The sequence below is a fragment of the Balaenoptera borealis genome (genome assembly GCF_965194805.1).
Source record: "Balaenoptera borealis genome assembly, chromosome: 20".
NCBI classification, from domain to species: Eukaryota; Metazoa; Chordata; class Mammalia; order Artiodactyla; family Balaenopteridae; genus Balaenoptera; species Balaenoptera borealis.
The window spans coordinates 46,316,842-46,329,587 of record NC_138879.1 but is presented as its reverse complement, the minus strand read 5'-3'; the positions used below and the strand labels follow the sequence as shown (position 1 = coordinate 46,329,587).

Sequence of the window (12,746 nt, the reverse complement as noted above, 5' to 3'; positions counted from 1 at the left end):
TAGATTCTGAAAAGAGGAAAGCACACCATACTGTGAGAATACGGCAAGCCGGGACCTGACCTGCTTAAGGTTAGTGGTCAAGGGAGGGCTTCCTTGGAGAACTGGTGTTTTGAGTTGTGCTCTGAAAGATGAGTCAGAGTCAACCAGAGAAAAGTTGGGTGGACAGAATGGGGAAGAAAATACTTAGACGTCAGGAAACTTATTCAAGGAACCAAAAAAAGGTCAGTGAGGTTGGAACATAGAAAATAAGGGAGGAAATAACACAAGATGATGCTGGCGAGGTCAGCACAGGCTAGATGGTACAGAGTCTTGTAAAGTAAATTAAGAAGCTTAGTCTTTATTCCTCAGACAAGAAAAAGCCATTGAAGAGTTTTCAGCTGGGGGCATGAATAGGGTACCGTTTAAAAAGGTCTACCTGGCTTTACTATGAAGAATGGACTTCCAATTAATTTATTTATTTATTTATTTATTTATGCATGCATGCATGCCATAGACAGTTGGGGCACTGTTTTTTTGTGATTTGATTTGGTTAACTCATTCGTTGGGCAATGGCGCTCTTAATAAGAGGGAAGTTGACAGAAAGGCAGTATGGTGGTGAAGAGTGTGTGACCCTGGATAAGTTACTTTCCTTCTCTAAGTCTCAATTTCTTCATCCAAAGAATGGAGATAATAAATAGTATATCTGCCTCATGGGGTATTGTGAAAATTGAATGAGATAATATCTGCAAAACACTTAGATTAAGGCCTGGCACATTGTAAGCCTCTAATAAATGTTAGCCACTGTTACAGTCTAATAATCTCATGAAGGGTTTAGCTGCTGCTCTGAGAACCACCCATTCTTGGTGGTCCATGGAGTAGCTTTCCATCCAGAGGTCACGTGTGGGCTTGTCTAGCCACCACCACTGGACTGTAGGAATCTAGCCTAGTCAGCTGGTAGAGAAACATCATGTATAAGGTTTAATTTCACAAATGTCACTTGGAGATGGAAATGAAAGCTGAGGAATGGTAGCTTGCTTTAACCCTAGCTATGGTTTTGCTTTGAAGCTGGCGTTTGAGAGGCTTCCAGCACTTGCAGGAAATCAATAGAATGTAGTCGTTGCTTGGAAACGGCTGTATCTCTTTGTTTCCCGCAATACTAGATAACTAATGTCTGTAATTATACTGCTGAGCAAAGCTTCAGGTTGATCAAGGTTAATTGTTGACAGTATTTGAAATGTTAATAATGTCTACTCTAAAACTACTTTTCCAAAATAGATTGTTCCAGCTTCACAAAAGGTTTAAATTCCACTGATTTCTTCATTCAGTGAGATGTAATTCTAGGCCTGGAAACTGGGATCTTCCAATTTAATGTTTTCTAAGAAATTAGTACACAGAAAATGTGTTTTTTCTTCTGCTTTAAAGTTTGCCACATCACATGCTTATAGAAATTCTCACTGCCTGACTTTTGTTATTGTTAGCCTGTTCTCTAAAATTATACATTTCTGCCTTTGATTTGTTTTGTGGAACTAGGGAGAGGGGCTAAAGCATGCCATTTTTATGTAAGAGTCCTGGGGAGTTTGGGTAGGTGGGAATCTATTCTAAAAGTTTGCAGTGGATTCAGACTTCCTGGAAAGTCTTTTGTGTTTAAATTTGTCTTCTGTCTTGAGAATATAAGAGGGCAGAATTTTAAAGGGAGTTTTGCTGCCAAGTGCTACCAAGGGAAAAATTTAAAGTTTCTTATGTAGTCAATGAGAGTTCCCTGCAATCAAGTTTACTTACTGAATTTGTCAGAGATTTCCTGTGGTGAGATGGTTCACAGATGGTGGATAATTCCATTTTTAAAATAAAAGTGAGCTTTGTGTTTTGTTCTTTCTCTTGTCTAACATGATGTCTCCACCTGCAGAGCTGCCTTTTCTGTCACTCAGTGCTCTAATGGAAGACCCAAAAGTATTAGCTAAATTGTTCTGGCAGCGGAGAGAGTGTTAGGTAAGGAAGGACTTGGCCAAAAATAGGGCTTTCCCTAGCTGTTGCAGGAAGATAAACAGAGGTTCTACCATATGTAACTACCTTCTTTTAAATGATTAACTAATGTGTTATGTAGCATACTGCTAAAACCTAAAGTTGTGTGGGCTTATGTTGATGTAAAAAAATGTTCACATATAGATGCTATAGCAATGTTGGTTTTTTAATGTACTCATTCATTCTGTTTTTCTTTTTCTTTCATTGTTTTGTGTTTTTCCTGCCCAGCTTCAAGAAGCTATATTGAGGAGTGTACCAAGTCATAGTGTGTGTTACCTGGAACTTCCTGGGAACTGAATATTTTATTCCTCTAGAAATTTGTTTACTGAAATTTTAGAAGACTGACAATGTAGGAAAACCAAGTTTATTTTATGTGTTGACTATTATTTAAAATAGGAAAAGGAACTTAATCCTTGCTCCTCTTCATCAACCACTTAGCATGTAGTATACACTATTCTAGTTGCTTAAGGTACATCTGTGAACAAAACCAGAAAGCACTGCCCTGTAAAGCTTGTAGTTTGATGCCTGTTACCATTTCACCTTCTGCCTCTGCCAAGGGAAGTGCTAGGTTCAAATCTAGCTGACTATGACTACGTGTTGTCGCTGATCTTGGGAAGTCACTCTTTGACCCTCTTACTTGTAAGCCTAGTAATCGTGTTGTCATGTTATCATTCATTTGGGTTTCTCAATAGTCATCCCTTGCATTGGTTCTGTAAGATGAAATTTCCTTGTTAATTGCTTGGGTTTGTACTCGGAGGAACTTTATGCAAAATGAAGAAATTTTGTCCCAGGATTTACCTATATATGTTCCCTAATGTGTTTTTACAGCTGATCTGGCTTAACATCACCAACAATTTGTACTATGTGAACCAAGACCACATGAGTTTATGTTTGTAGAATTTAATCTCACACATGTCATCAGAGTTGAGGGGAATGAGGTAGGAAATGAAATAACAGAGTTCTCTGGGTAGATAGCTGCTACATTTTTGGTATGGTCTTCTTTCATTTTGGGAGCTTATCTGCTCTATTCCATGTGATTCTGGTGGGGCTGACAATCACTTGGCCCTGCTTTTCTACCACTGGGATGGTCATATGCCCATAGACCCATGTCAGGCTGGTCAAAGTATCCCTTTTCCTTGGATACCATGATTGATCCAGGGTAGCACATGACCCAAGCTGGACCAGTCAGGGTCATGTTGAGAGATATATGGATGCTTGGAGTAAAAAGTTTAAGTTCTTTTTTCTGGACTCTCTGATTAAGAGGATGATATATGCTTGGTGTGGTTGGTGGTCATCTAACTACCACCTTGAGATAGTCTGCCTAAGAATAGGAAGCAAGTAGAGTCCAAAGAGAGAGGAGAAAGTAGAGACCTAATAACATCATTGCATTTTTTTAATCCCTCTTGGATTTACCAGTTACATGAACCACTACCTTTTGTGTTTTTCTTAACTCACATTGCTTCTTGTATAATACGGTATCCTAATCCTTATTGTAGTAGTCATTTGTGTTTGCCAATATTTCTGGTCCTCCTTATTCCAGATAATGGTAGGATTACAATTCCTTGGGAGTTGGGCATGATCATGTGACTGCTTTGGCAAATGAAATATGTGACTTTTGTCTCTTCCAGATGGATGGATGCCTTTAAGTCTGAAGGGCTGATGCATGACTCATTATATTCAGTTCTCCCTGCCATAGTGACTAGTCATGTTCCAGATGAGAGAGGGTAACATGGAGCAGAATCTCCAGCAACCTAAGACAGACATATAGCATAAATGAGAAACTTATTATTTTAAGCCACTAAGATTTCAATGCTGTAGGTTATTGTAGCCCATCTAAATGATACTTGTTTGGAATATATATATATATTTTTTTTTTTTTTTTTTTTTGTTTATTTATTATTATGGCTGTGTTGGGTCTTCATTTCTGCACAAGGGCTTTCTCTAGTTACGGCGAGTGGGGGCCACTCTTCATCGCGGTGCGCGGGCCTCTCACTATCGCGGCCTTTCGTTGCGGAGCACAAGCTCCAGACGCGCAGGCTCAGTAATTGCGGCTCACGGGCCCGGTTGCTCCGCGGCACGTGGGATCTTCCCAGACCAGGGCTCGAACCCGTGTCGCCTGCATTGGCAGGCGGATTCTCAACCACTGCACCACCAGGGAAGCCCTGGAATATATTTTTATATATTAAAATTTTCTAAGTAATTCAAGTGAAAAAATCTTTTAATATGCCATCTAGAAATACTAATGTCCGCAGGATGAGATTATTAAAATATTTAGTATGCATAGTTACTGCAGTTAAGTATTAAGCTGCAAGGCTAGAAGCAAACAGCAGTGCTTCTTGGTTTACCATACAGGAACTAAATCTGCTTTTAGGGCTGTGACCTCTGACCAAATTATAGTTGCCTTGTTTCATATGATGTGGCAGGACAAAGTCTATAATGACGGGTGTTTAAAACTCAGACACTATGTAAACACTCTAGCCTTACCCATGAGAATTTCTCTTACGTGGCCAGGACAAGGATAGCATCTCCGTAACCAGGCCTTGCTATCTGAAAATAGAGAAACCAGACAGGTAGGAGGAAATGGTTTAAGGACAGATTGAACAAAAGCCTGATTTGCAGCCATGTAGTATCAGTATGGAAGCATTGAAATTAATAGAGCCTTTGGCAGATAACCATAAGGAAGGTGCCTGCACTCTACAAAATGAGTGTGTGATACAGGCAGCAATGAGCTCTGTGGACCTGAACACCCTCTTTAACCGTGTCTCTTTGAGGCTATGGCATTTGTTCAAAACATCCTGTCTTCTCCTCCCTCCACTGTCCTGGACTTCAAAGGCAGATATATAAAATTTTTTTCACTGAAATTTTAGGGAACATTTTGCTTTAAAAATATATTTGTGTGTGTAAATTATTGTAATCTTCAATATCTGTGCTGGACTTTTCCAGCTTGCGTGAGGGGCAACATATTCTCATGGGCAAAGCACGATAGTGATCTATCATTTTAACCTGTTGGTGCTTTAATTTTTCTACCTGTAAAGTAGAAATTAAAAATTGGAAACAAATAAATAAATAAAATGGAAATAAAATTTTTTTCTTCTCTTACCTCTCCTTGGTGCACATGGGAAAATGTGGTTGATAATATATTTGTCAGGAATCTTGGTTGAGAGTAACAGAAACTGGCTTAAATAGAAAAATAAAGGTTATTTGTTGTTTCATGTAACAGCCAATCAGAGGGTACCATCCCCCTGCTGGAGGTTGGCTTAAGAATGAGCATGTATCCAGTTCAGATGAGAGAAGATGTCGGGGGAGGTTGGGGAGGAAGCTACTGGGACAGTTTTCCTTGTACTTAAGAGACATAGGGGAAGAGCTGTTTTCTTCAGCTGACTGATGTTAGGTATGTATGTGATGGACCTTGAATGTGGCAGTAATCTTGGGACCATATTATCCTAAGAGCAGTGCTGAAACAATCAGGATGGCAGAGCAGAAAGATAAGGAAAATTTCATTCTTGATAAAGTTCATCTACTGAATTAATCAAGATGATACTTTTCTGTATTGTTTAAGCCTTTTTTTTTTGGCTGCGTTGGGTCTTCGTTGCTGCGCGAGGGCTTTCTCTAGCTGTGGAGAGCGGGGGCTACTCTTCGTTGTGGTGCACGGGCTTCTTCTTATTGCGGTGGCTTCTCTTGTTGCAGAGCACGGGCTCTAGGCACGCAGGCTTCAGTAGTTGTGGCACTCGGGCTCAGTAGTTGTGGCGCACGGGCTTTGTTGCTCCACGGCATGCGGGATCTTCCCGGACCAGAGCTCGAACCCATGTCCCCTCCATTGGCAGGCGGATTCTTAACCACTGTGCCACCAGGGAAGTCCCTTAAGCCACTTTTTGATGGATTTTTTTTTTCTATTACTTGAGATTGGAAAACATCCTGAGTAATAAGTAGAGATATTGTGGGTTCCTCAGAGAGAAGAGAAGCTCTTGGAGGGCTACATAGTCCCACTGGACCTATTATAGTGCCTCATATGTATATAGTTGAAGTTGAATAAATATGTGTTAGATAAATGTGGTTGTCTTTATTTGTATTTATAACTGAAGCACTGAAAGGTAAAACACCCTTCTTCTCCTTCTCTAACAATTCAATCCAATAGCCATTAGATAGGACTAAGCATGGTAGGTATCTTCAGGTGGGCACTGAGGCCCAGTGTGGGTGGGATATTGGAGCCCAAGCGAGGTGAGGGGGCATCAACATGAGGGAGGTGCCCTGGAGCTGGTTGTTTGAGCCTGTGTGTATGGTAAGCAGGGAGTCGCTGTGGGAAGCCAGAGGGGCGGCCCAGTATGGGGGTGGTAGAGCCTGAGGAATGTGAGGAAGGCATATACAGAGAGTCATTGGCCCAGTGCAAGGTGTCAGATTCTTAGTAAGGTGAGGAAAGTACCTGCTTAGACTGCTCTGGAAACTCTACTGTGATTTTGTAATCATATGTGTTCAAAATGCACCTCTTTTCATTTTTTAATGAAAATGTCATGAAGTTAACATTCCTAATGCCCCGTTTTAAAATATGAAACTATTGCTTATTTTAATATATCACACGAAATGTCCTAAAGACCTGTATGTTTGATTAAAGCAACTTCACCTTCCCAAGTCAGCTTATTTTTTATAATGCATAAATTTTATTAATTATAATCTGCATTTCATCTGTATAGAAAATATTTTTCATTTTAGTTTTCAGTGGAGGAGAACTAAAGTATTTAATTTTTTCACAATGGTTCTATGGCACTTTTTAAAAGTTTCAGAGGAAGCCTGATAGAAATAGTCCTTTGAGGGAAAAAGATCAAGCTTACTCATGTCCCAAACTCTTTGATTCTGTAAGCAGAAATTTCAGCTCACCATTAATACCAACATAACAGCACAATATGATTGCAATCACTTTGCAAATGTGATTAGCTATTCAAGATTAGCCCGTTTTATTAGTGGTAAGCATGGCCAACCTAGATCCCACTGTGATCGTCAGTCAGAATTAGAGCCAGGTTGATTTTCGCAAAGCCAAGAGCTATACATTGTACATTAAAATGTGCTTTTATGGGAATGAGGATTGGAAGAAACCAGGATCAGTAGAGAGGAAAGTAAAAGAGTACCTGGCTCATACGAAGTTTTTCTTCAATGATTATATGACATCATTTTAACAAAAGCTTTCATATCTAGAAATATATACCACTTAAAATTTGCTGAATTTAATGAGATTGAGGAAGTGCAGCACTTTATGTTAACTAGTTGCCAGTCTCAGGTGACTGAGCTGGTAGATCGCATATCACTGGAGATGCTGAACGATTAGGCTAGTGTACAGGGAGGTAGCAGCGTTTTTTAAGAGGGCCTCGGTGATTCTGGTTCTGTGATTATATTAAGTGTGGCCTTTGCCCTTAGCTACAAATTTGACCCAGGTTATTATTTAGCTCTTGTTTCCAGTCTCTTATCATCATGAATTCCAAGGCTTATTAGGTATAACACATTTAGATATTCTTTTGGTTATTATTGGCGTGGTTGACTGGTTAGTTTTTGTTTTTCCAATTCTTTTTTTCTATATAGTGGATCACAATTTTCCCCCTCCATGGTTTTTCATTATTTTGAAGACCAGTTTACTCATTTTTCCTTTCCTTACCTAGAAACTTTTTTTTTATAATTTATTTGTTCCAATGACTCACTCATTCAATAAATATTTTTAGAGTATCTAAAAAAGTGCTTTACTCTTAATAAATCAGGATAAGATGTGATTACATGTAATTATAATTCAAGGAAGAAGAGAAATACGAGAATAAAGAACAGGACTTTTAGGAAAGGAGAGCGCATACCCAGTTGAGGAAGATCAGAGACTTCAGGATTTTTCGTGATTTTTCCTCCTAAGAAGCAGGAACCAAGTCTTTGATGAAAGAGAGTCAAAGCGTAATATGTTTTTGACTGAGGCATTTCCATGGGACATGGTGCAAAGAATAATTTGAAATGGTTTGGAATTCTGAATGGACTCTTTCAGATGCTTGTAGGTGGTACAGAAGAAAAGTGAAAGTGCTGGAGTTCTCATGGTTGATGGTTTCCCTAAGTAACAAAGGCAAAAATTGCTGCACAGTCCAAGGACCCCTGGGAAGAGAGAGGTGGCAAGGGGCTGAGTTTAATCTAAACTGAATTTCATAAGAATTAAAACCTTTTTTAATTTTAATTTTTATTTATTTATTTATTTTTACTAGTTTTCCAATAGGCTTCCTTATAATTTGAAATCTAAAGTCTACATTAATGGCCTCTGGTTGAGGTAGTCTCCAGGGCAGCCTTATATCAGAAAATCAGTAGAAATGTTTTATTTAAATTTGTTTTATTCAGTAAACCAGTGATGAGGAATGAAAGGAACTTTGAGGAATAACTTCTAGAAGGGAGTTAGGATTTTTACTGCAGACAGCATAATTTCTGGGACCTGGGGCATGCTGTCAGTGTGTATGTGTGGTAAATACCGGTGGTACTATTTTATCTCCCAGCTATTGGTAGTTGCAGTTTTAGTTATGCTTATGTGATTGTTTGATTGCTTCCTTTATCAAACTGAAAACATGACATGAAAGCATTTTGTTTGCCATCTCAATTCACTTTATTAGGTTGAGAGGTTTTTTTTTTAAATCTACAGCACACTTTATAGCTACTATTTTATTCTGTAGTTTCAGTTGACTCTGTTCAAGTTATATGAAATAGCAGTGTGTAATGTTTCATTTTACCAACACTTAGTAGCCTTGGTTATTCTTTTCATGGGGTGTTCAAGACATTGTTTATCAGGAAAGTTATGGTTCTAGGAAATTAGGCAAGTAATAAATATTTCCTGGTAGTTGCTCAGAGGTATTTACTGACCAGGATATTGTCTGTGGAATGCCTTTTTATACTTACCTTTGCTTACAGGAATTGCATTTTTATGGAATTATTGGTGCCTTTTATTGGTTCTTTGAATTTACACATTCAGCTAACTCCCTATCGGGTCTGTACTAGTTTCTCAAGAAGAAATATTTAACCAATGAAAATGAGGATAGATACTTTCATAGTTAAGCTTATTTATGTTAGAATCTATAAATAGGGAGGGGGCTTCCTGTCAGGTACTGTATACTCATCTTGCCTTTTATTGTTTACCTTTTTTTCTCCCTTCCCTAGTTCTATTCAGTTTTGGGGGGAAAATCTAGATCGAAGAGTACATTACTAATAGATAACATAGGATAATTAGCAAAATAATCTGACTATATCATTATAGGCTTCCTGTAGTTACTTGTCAGATTCTAATGACCTTAAGCATCACTGGTGAGTTGTATTCTGAACTCCCTGAGGATGGCAGAAGAAAAGTATTGCATTGAAAAGTTGGTTATAACAGTTTCTTCTGTCTTAGACTGTTAATTGGTGAGAGGGTGGCAGGGGGAAATGCATCAGTATTTTCCCAAAGTTTAGAGCATAAATATTTTCTTATCTCAAGATATAAAAGTAAAAAGAAGACCAATGAGAGAACTTGAGGTTTGTGAAAAATGAAAGGGAATAGTAGATAGGAAGGAGCCTTAGGGAAGTAAAAGTGAGGTTGCAGGAGAAAAGGAGACATGTGGATGTGGTTAAAGAAAAATAATAGATACTTAAAAGAGGCAGTAACTGAGAAGCTTCTGAGGTGGGTTAGATAGTCTATAAATTGACAACACATGATGCTGATTTTCAACTGTTGGAGGGAAATTCAGATGATTGCGTGCTTCTCATAAGATTTTACCTTTCTCATGAAGGTATTCATGAAGTTTTAGTTAGACTAATATTAGTGGGGGAGGTGCTGTCTTGTTACACGTTAGTTGGTGGGTTGTCAAGGTAAATGGTGACTGTGACTGTACTTAAAATCTTCCTGCATTAAGTTGCCAATTACTTTTTTCTCTGTCATTTATTTCCATTAATAAAGAAAAGCAAGGAGTGTTTTAACTGTGGAAGACTTAATAATTGGTTTCTTTATGATGTTCAGTGTGTTAGCAAGGGTCACTAGCTAGGCCTAACCTATATTAGGAATTAGATCGTACTCTGATTTATAACTTCATATTTTTTCCTTCATTTCAATACCTATGTTTCACTTCAAGTAAGTTTGGAGGCTTTGGGTTTGTTTGTTTGTTTGTTTAAGTGCTGAATCGGCTTTTTCTGAACTTTTGTTTTTTTTGTCTTTTGTTTATGGAAGCCAAATAAAGTTAATGACATGCCTGTAGTCTTAGGGATTAGACCAAGGAGTCATAAGCACCCGATCTTCTCTTCGTATTTATTAACTACCATACCCCCCCCCCAAATTTAAATTCTATCTTAATTTTTCAATATTAGGCACAAGCTTAACTTCAGAGTTACATACAGCAGTCCTCTGCAGGGCTCCTCAAACCTTTCCACCAGAAATTGCTCTAACAGCAGAACAGTGTGAATGCAGAACCCCTGGCAGTGTGGATATATAAAGTTTAAAGGAGCTTATTACAAGGCTGAAATGTATTTGAGTTCTTATGATTTACTTTAAATTTCATGCACATTTTTATGTATCTGTATCTCTGTTACTATAAAAATATTACTTTGCATCAAGTAAAATTGATACTGTCGGAATATGCCTCAGTCTAGAGGCATCAGGGAAAGCCTCAGGAGAAAGGGACACCTAAGCTACAATCTGAAGGATGAGTAGAAGAAGTAGGCAAGCAAAGACGAGAATGAAGTGTACCAGGCAGAGAGAAGAATATGGCAAAGTCTAAGAGATAAGATGGCCTAGCTGGTTGGAAATACTGTAAGAATTTTAGAATAGCAAAATTCACCTGCAGTTTAAGTACCTGATATCTGAAACTAAATTGTCATTTTCCAAGGGAAAAGAAAATTCTTGTGATATGAGCACTGGTCAGCATTGGTCAAAACTACATACAGCTAATGGCAGAAAGTCAACCTACTAAATAGAAAATTGCCCTTGCACCTTTAATGAGAGACATTTTGTAAGAGAGAAAAACAGAAAAAGTGTTTATAGTACTTTGCAGATCTATTTTAGCATCTAAATGTGTGATGGAATTCTCAGTCCTTTTATTTAGATGTTAATATTGATGCTGTGTCCCAGTTAGTGAGACCTGAGGGACTTCCGCCAACACCCCTATGTGACAGCTCCTCAGCCTACTAAGACAAATGCACATAGAAGAACCTCTGTCTGGTGACTTCACCTTACTCTGACTTTAAAGGGTTGAGTCCTTAGGACCAAGCATCTCCCCAGTTGACCAAAAGGAGAACCCAGATTGAAATCATGGTCCAGGTGGTATACACATTGTTAGGCTGTGTCTTGAGTGGTGGTTAGGATGTGCCTGAGATGGGTGGGGAAGATTGAGGTAAATTAGCCAGTGATGAGTGCTGCTGTTGGCATTCCAAGGTATGCTTGTCATGTATAAGCACATGTGTCTGTCAGCCAAGCCAGATTCCCAAAGTATAACTTTTCCACCAGTCCATTTTGCAATTAAGACACATTTTATACCACATAAAGCTAACCTGTGAAAGATTTATCTGCTAGCTAAAGGCTCTTTCCAGGGTTGAAGGCACTGAAAATGGTCTTTAAGCAACAATGTATGGTGTTTACTCTTAGTGTTAGTTTTCTGTGGATGCACTGTTTCTCCAGTTCCATCACAGTGTAACCTTTGACTTGTCTGCCCTCTAGTGGAGATATGTGGTTAAATTAACCAGTGTCTCCCGGCTTTAGGAAAAATACCTAAGTTTTCTCAATTGGCTTTCCAAATTTTAGCCTCTGTTTCCTTAAAGAATTTTTTATTACCACCAAAGAAACATATTTATAATTTTATTCTACTTTCTAAGATTCTGATAAATCCCCTCCCTGGCTTCCCCCTAGGATCAGGTCTAGACCCCTGCCCTCTGCAACTTATCTTTGCAGCTTACCTCAAGGCAAGCCCTGGGTTTCAACTCAACTGGTCAGTTCACCACCACCCCAGTGTGTCAGACATATTCCCACTGTCCTTTCCTTTTTGTTCATGTCTCAAATGCTCTGTCAGCCTCTGTGCCTCTTCAGATCTTCCTGTTCCTTCAAGACTGGATTCATAGCTCTCTTGTTCCTGTGAACACTGTACCCACAGTGTTCTCACTTCTGAACTCCTATGCAATATACTTCCTGTGCCATAAATTTACACTGTATTTGTTGGATCAACTTTTCAAATATAACAGCCTTATCTCTTCAGGCAGATAAGCTCCTTGAGCATAGTACTATCTCATATTTCTTTGTGTCTCTGATGGACTCTAGCAGCTCTAAATGAATATGTTGATTATTTATTTGCCATTCAAAGATATTGAGCATCCTGCCTCTATCTTTTCCCCTGTTGATGGCTGAAAAGCTAATTGTCTAGATTTAAATATAAATATTAACAAAATAGCAATGCATTTCCCCCTAATCAAAACTGACAGCAGTACATCTGTTTTAAATATTCTATTTTCTTTTTGGTCAGAACCAGTGACGGTATTTATCAACTCCTTAGTTTGAAAATGACTGGAAATTTGAAAATAATCATGCTGTTAGTTTAGTAACATTTGGTAAGTAATCAGTGTTGCTTCATTACCCTTCTGCATGTGTTCTTTGACCTTATTTCTGAATAATGTTTCAACTTAAACTTTGGTTGATCATAGTCTAATTCTTTATATCCATAAACAATTCAGAGATTTAATATTAAAAGAGTCTTAATACATGGATTTTACTTAGCCTCCCCCAGGTGTTATCAATG

The 12,746-nt window shown here is 38.4% G+C and overlaps 1 protein-coding gene and 1 long non-coding RNA gene across 11 annotated transcripts in view; both read left to right on the top strand.

The window, feature by feature from the left end:
- SSH2 (slingshot protein phosphatase 2) overlaps positions 1 to 12,746 on the top strand; it is a 246,257-nt gene that overhangs the window by 76,526 nt on the left and 156,985 nt on the right. The window lies entirely within an intron of this gene.
- Positions 76 to 4,247, top strand: LOC309618318. The gene is made up of 2 exons (XR_014238407.1): positions 76 to 3,844; positions 4,159 to 4,247. It is a non-coding gene; the product is annotated as an uncharacterized lncRNA (long non-coding RNA).